The sequence below is a fragment of the Saccoglossus kowalevskii genome, chromosome 10 (assembly GCF_978046115.1).
Source record: "Saccoglossus kowalevskii chromosome 10, keSacKowa6.1, whole genome shotgun sequence".
Taxonomy (NCBI): Eukaryota; Metazoa; Hemichordata; class Enteropneusta; family Harrimaniidae; genus Saccoglossus; species Saccoglossus kowalevskii.
The window spans coordinates 19,156,600-19,164,105 of NC_140650.1; positions in this window are offsets into that span (position 1 = coordinate 19,156,600).

The window sequence follows — 7,506 nt, forward strand, 5'->3', positions numbered from 1 at the left end:
CAGCTGAACATAACAGAATTTCTGGATATCATGAAGACAATATTTCTATGACCTGCTAAACCGGATCTTTTCAAATGTAGCAGTACACATCAATATAATGAACTTGATGAGCTGGATGGTCCAATTGTGCAACACAAGTTTGCCATATCATTTTTGGATGTGTAACCTTAATGCACAAAACTAAAGTGAATGTGAGTGACTGAAAACAATACAAAAGTCTTTTACAGTCAATGTAAGAAACTTCATCGGGCGTGTCACTTATCACCAGTTTCCGACAAATCTTCATTTTAAGGCAAAACGTTGAATTAATACTTTTGAAAGAGACAACATGCTGTAGTAGTGTGAATTTGTTTTTCATTGCTTCTTAACTCATCCACTTGACATGCCAATAGGGATTAACCTGCGAGGCCGAACACTAATGACTACTATAACAGTTTTTATTATTGATATATAGTACATAATATTTGGTAATCGTTGTTCTAAGTAACTATTCAAAATACCTAGACGTTTCGAGCAATTGCATATTTTGATAGCATTTAGGAAAATGTTTAAATGTATAGGTAGAACGTAAGAACATGCAAAACAACTATTACATGGAATCACTGAAAGATTCCACAATAACACATGTATACGCCACAGTGTAGTTTTTAGTACTGACCGGGCCTTATTTCATTTTCCCCCCAGATGGAGTACACAGTGACCTCACTTTACATCAAATACCATAGTTAATGGCAGTGGTAATGTTGGTCGTATTATTCCTTGTCTTGATGAATTGTTGAAGACATCACCGACTTCTGCACAACAAGCAAGCCTATTGATGATAACTCAATATAAAAACACACGTAAACAATGATATTCGTGAAGAGTTTTCTTTATTGTTATTTTTATTTCATATTTACAGGAGATGTTTTATTCTTTTTTTGTTTAGTTTGTAACAAACAGAATTAGAAATAACTGACCACGAAGTTGTTATGTAAACCGTGTGGATCTGTTTTAACAGCAAAAAAAAAAAATAGAAACAATACTTAAAATCTGGATGGTAAGAATAAATTATTCTGACAATAGAAAATAAATGAATCGGACTCCAGTTTCTTGAAATGCAACTCAAATAAGAAACATGTCATGTTTGCTATTCCAGTTGCATTGCATAGACAAACACATACAACTATGATGAAAAAAATAGTGAGGTATGAAGGAATTATCTGTACCAAACAATTGCCTGCCAGTAATTGTGTACGTGGTATAGTACAAGATAAGAGTAAACATATTCCATATCTGAAATGTTACATGACTGATAGAAAAGATGGTCAATGAAAAATAGACGTATAAATTCACTGGCAGAAGGTTAAACAATTTGTTTTAGTGCTTATGCAGAAAAAAATAATATATACGTATTACTGGTATATAAAGATGAGCAAGAAGATACCATAATTAAATAATGTCCAAATAGAATTTCTAACATTAAACAATGAGGTTCAATACTTGAAATTCAAAGTGCAGATGCAATGTTTAACCATAAAATACATTATGTGCAAAACTAAGTGTTAAATACCAAGTATTACATATGAACAAATGCACTACTCATAGAGCAGTTACATATAGAACGATGACATCACTACCCTTTAAACTTATTCATTTTTAAAAAGCACAACAAAAAAATACTCATGACTATTAGAAAGCGTTTAAGTAACCATTTGATAGACTTGTAAATATCACTGGGAAACACAAGAAACATCCCAAGTGCACGTGACACAAACAATAAGGACAAGCCCAGCTTTTTGGACTTCAGGTGTATAAAAAGAAAGATGGCGTCTACATTATTTCAGTATGCAAATCACACTGCATGGCAATAGTTGTTCATGAAATGATTGTTCATAAAATAGCTCATTTCAACAGCCAACATGAATTGACTATTGAATTTTTCGATTGTACACAACCATATATGTAGAATATAAATAAATAAACGCTGCTCGGACTGATAAATATGATATATAGAAGATAATATTTGGTAATCGTCGACTGGGTGATCGGTTTGCTGAGCATCTACGGCAAACTAGACAGAAAAATCGTTATTATCCGGTTTCACATTTTAATTCTAGTGGACATAATATTACAGATATGTCTATTTCTGGTGTATGTGTTGTCAATGGCAACGAAAATCAGCTCAGGCGTGTCGAGGAGGAAACTATATTCCGCCTTGGCACTAAAGAACCCCATAGTATTAATAAACAGTTCAACTCATTTGTTGAGCTCACTGCCTAAGGCACGTTATTTGTTCTATTGTGGAATTTTTTGTGATTCTAACTTATAGTTCATGCGCGTTCTCACGTTCCTATGTTCTACCTGTACGTTATAACACTTTCTTCTATGCTATCGATAAAGAGCCATTGCTCGAAACGTCTAGCTATTTTTAATAGTTATTTAGGACTATGATTACCAAATATTATCTTCCATATATGTAGAATACGATTTTGACATTATCTAATAGTTGGGCAAGATCAATCACTATTTTATCATTATAAAGCAAAATGTTAATCTTAATTTGATTGACCATTCGTTCATTCAATGTAGACAAATGTATACGGACATGTTACCATACAAGTCTACCACCTCCGGTAACGTTTACCGCACTGGTTCAGTTTCCAAGAAATGCAGGGCAGGGCTATAAACACATAGTTTATTACAAAAAGAATGTACGTATAAATGAACACATATATGTCCCAGTGTTGATTCCTGTAAAATAAAACTAAAGTATATCTTTGATTGTATGTAAGATTGATGTTTGATTTCATATGATGGTTGTACCTATCGTGGATGTTTATATGAACATTGTAACTCAAAAATATCAAAATACAAAAATGTACGTTCACCAAAAATCCTACCCAAAACAAATGACCCGTTACTCGGACACTTGGAATAATTCTAATCATTCTGCAAGAATATCATGTTCATACACATTCAATGTACATCGCTCAAGTATTATAGGTGGGAAACATCTGATTAATATATGTGAATTGTAGTAATCCCAGTACTTCAAAACCATTGAAGATAAGAATTTTTGCATGACCACAGACCTATTAGGTGATTTTCCGTTCAACTGGGAGATCTCGCGAGTTGCATGAAAGACGCGCGCCGAACGTCTGTCCCAAAAATCGAACGATTTGATTTTAAACTCGAATTTCGTAGCTCATATAGAAAAGCCGATCTTTGACAGGGGAATATTGCGTTTGAATACCCTTCCTTCATCGAATTTGACCATCATCAAATATGTACAGAACATTATTAAGCATGGAAATATCCCCCAAACTATTTTTGCGTTTGTCGAATCCCACGCGATGTTCGTCGCCACTATGACGCTACGACCTTTGTTTGTCCTGCTTTTACATTCGATTTCACGCATATCACGGGATCTCGCATTGAACGGAACATGGTCTATTCGTAACTTACAAGCCAACATACATGAGTCATCAACGTTGTCACCAACTCTCAGAAAATAAAAATTAAATCCATCATATACTACAGAAAAGAAATTCGAAACATATTCAACTGTGATACTGCAGTATGGCATGATTCGTATTGAAACTAAGTATGGCTGGGTGAAACTAAACCAGTTTCTCTTTCATTAATTCAAGCTGGGAATAATTTGAAACGATTTGACTTTAAAAAATCATCAAAAAACATCTATATATAAAGACAAGTAATAAATTTATATACATTATGTACACAATGAAGAAGTCAGTGTCAAATAAATAATCATGACCGTTGAATAAATAGTTATATTTTCACTTTAGATTGTTTAGTGCTATTATGTATACTATTATATTTCCCATAGCCCTGACAAATTAAATATGGTCTACACACTGGCCAAAAAGAATGAAAGTCTGGAAACTTCCTAAATCATGTGGTCTCCAGTTGATTGATCCTATTTACGATGAGTCAGTTTCAATCAATCAATCAAATTTAGGGTCAATATCAGACCATGATTATGTTAGTTAACCATCAAGCCTAGGCATATATGTTGAGGTCTAAGTCTAGGCATAGAAAAGCGGATATATTCCAAGCATGTGGCACACAGTTGCTTAAGCGGGAGGGTCGTCACCTGCGCACACGCGGGAATTAAGTCCCAAGCGACTATAACAACACAAAGGCTCATGGGTAACGTCTGTTTACAAACAATGACACGCTATGAGCATCTGACGCATGTGCAGGTGACGACTCCCTCGCTTTAAGATTTAAACTTGAACTCTGAGAAGATTACAAAAGACTAATTTCCGTGTTCCTAACACATTTGTGATAGATGTGATGGAAAATATACCAGCATTCACCACCAATGTGCATTAATATGAACCACGGAAATGTGTAAATTTGGAAAGCATTAACCTAAAGAGTACTGATAGTTGTTTGCCAAATTGTTGACAACTATGGTTGCTGTGGGCTCCTGTTACTGTTCACAACCTTTCAATGTTTGGGGAAAGAACTGATTATATTTGTCTCACAGTACATCGATAAGGATAATAATCTTTCAACACAAAGACAAAATGCAAAGTATCTACCTTAAGATGCCAGAGGTAAAGCATAATTACAATTAATTATGCAAATGCCCTAATTAAAAAATCGCCATATTCACTGCTCTAATATCGAATTATTACACGATATTGTAAAAACTATATAATATGCAGGATTCCCTTCACAGTAGGGGCAGACTGTCCTGAAATTTGGATAATCAAAAGAGCATTATAACAATAGACATAATTCACATATTGTTAGGCAAACCATGGTAAGAACACTAATATGCAAATCAAATAAATTAACATAACAAACACAAGTGGCAGTATAATAGCAATAGTTGTGGTTAAATTCTAAAAAAAACATACTGTCAAGCACGTCTTTTTGTTACATACGATAGGCTATACTGTGGAATACTCCTTTTGCAGGAATTCATTTTCACTGTGCACCACATTTTAAGCGTAATGTGTATTCCCTGTCCCTGTAATATTAATATGCAAATATACAGGCGGGGACATTTATTTTTTCACTGGATTTTATTTTCGCTGATTTTAAAAACTCCCTCAAGCTAAAAGATGTTACAAAAAAAGTGGCTCACCCACAGTACTTTTAAAGCTTATAATTTAGTGATAGTAAATGAAATTTCAATCTTGCAATAAATCACCGATGAACTAGAGAAGGATGCTACTTCCATAGAATCTCATGTGGGAAATGGGGAAATATTGTCTGAGGTAGGACTACATGCTTTTCATTCTTTATTATCTGTTTATGACTCAGCTGTTCAAATTTGAACAGACAAGAAACAGTTCGAAATAACCTGTCTGTCCATCCACTCAGCAGTAACGATGATTATTCAAAATACCAAGCCACAAAATCCTTACGTCCGATTGGGAACCAATATCAGTGAGAATGAGCTGTACAATCTTATTGGTGATTGTTAGGTGCAAAATTAACAAAACACAAAAGGGCATGTCTGAATAGTTCCAGCAATAGTTCAAAGTAATACACCTTGTTTTTCGTCAATAAAAAAATTTAAGAAGTTTTCTATATTCTAAATACTTTTGCCTGTCTTAATTACAAACATAATTCAGCAATACAGAGCACTACGTATCACAAAGGTGAAGAGTGTATATGCTTGTATTGCCACAAATGCCAAAAATATAAACATGTTATCCAGAGTGGTATTAATAAATTAGCAAACTGCTGAACATCAATAATGTTTACAAAAACATAAACGAATTGTCTGGACTAGATACTGTTCATTGTCTTAGACACAAAAGACAAAAAGCTGAAACGTACATCTCCCTTTCTTTCTTAATGCGTGATGAGAAAACGGTCCCAGTATTGAAGTTACAAAGATTAATACATTTCATCAAGTTTCCAAATTGCTTCCCTGGCATGATATTTATTTGTTTGAAATACATAATGCAATAAACACGTTTCAAGGTTCAGAACTAACATCAAAATAATCAGACCAAATTTTATGCACAGATAATATTAAAAGCATTAGAATCATAGAACCTTAAACAAAAAAAGATGTCACAATTACCTAGATTGCAGAAAGGCGTTGATTGATAACCTTTCTGACATAGACCTATTAGTGCACACATAGATCAGTTACACAGAGAGTAAGCATGGAGCCCGTGGGCTACTGAGTTCACGGGATCCGATACAGAGTCACGCCCAATAGCAATATGTTTGAACAGATGATAAATCACAATGACTCAATGTGAAGGCAGTTTCACTTACGTGATCAATACTGGCTACTGGCTTGTCATGTACCTAGAGTAGCAGATATCAGTAGACGAGTTTCAGACATGGTATGGAGGGAGGGGGAGGGAGGGAGGGGGAGGGGAGGGGAGGGAGAGGGGGAGCAAACATCTAATACCAGATTAAAGCGAACATGGGATAAACCAAAAACAATTCTTAAACTTTGTCATTGTCATTTTGGTGTTTGGCTTAAATAGTATTTTCTCCATTTTAAGCATTTAGGTAAATAAGTATTACGACTAAAATAAGTTCCAAAGCAAAATTTGAAGTGAATTTCAATTGGTGAGTAAGATAAACAATAGACTTACTACATACATGAAGAGAGGGATCTCCTATCAACAATGAAAATGAGCCGCATATGATTAAAATTTTAATAATTAATTATATTATATTATAAAATCATATTTTGGTACACAATTCTTTGATTAGTGATTGATGTTAAGAGAGAAAAATTGGTTTATTTGTTTTCAGCAACAGTTTCCTAAGACTGGTGCACTGATATTTATATTTGTTAAAGAAACATACAAACTGCATCTCTACTTTGTGACATTCACAATGAAATTATTTATTCAATAGAAACTGTGAATCAGCATCTATGCTCAGAAATGATACGTTAAATATCTATTGAATTTACTGGCAAGTCGTTTGAAAAAGAGATAATTCCAAGATGAGTTGGAAGAGATTTTTCTTCAAACTAAATTATATTTAAATTATGAATGAATAATTTATTTTATTTTTAGTTTGAATTTACAAATGCACTAATTTTCAACTAATTTTTGAGGTTGTAACATTATAATATAGACCATGTCTACTAATAGGATTCACCTTAGCTTACCGGCTTACATGGCACAAACGTACTGGTACATGTATCATTCACATATAAATTAAACATCAGGTGCAATGCCAGTAATTTAAGAAATAAATTATCACCAATTCAGAAGTCCTGTTTACCAGCCGTAACTCATTTTCTTTTATTTTGGTGATATTTTATTTTCATCTGGCTAGCACTAAACTAACACCGCTAAAAACTGTTACTTCTATAATCAGGAGAATGTTCGGCAGGGTAAAATTACTCAAAAGATGGGTTGAAATCTGAGAAAACACTGTTCACCCAAACATGTGACAAATTATATGGAAATGAGCTTGTTCTCATCGATACCATTGTTATTCCTGTACTCAACAAGGTTCAATGAATCAAATTAGACCAGAAAATCAAGAAAATATTCATAC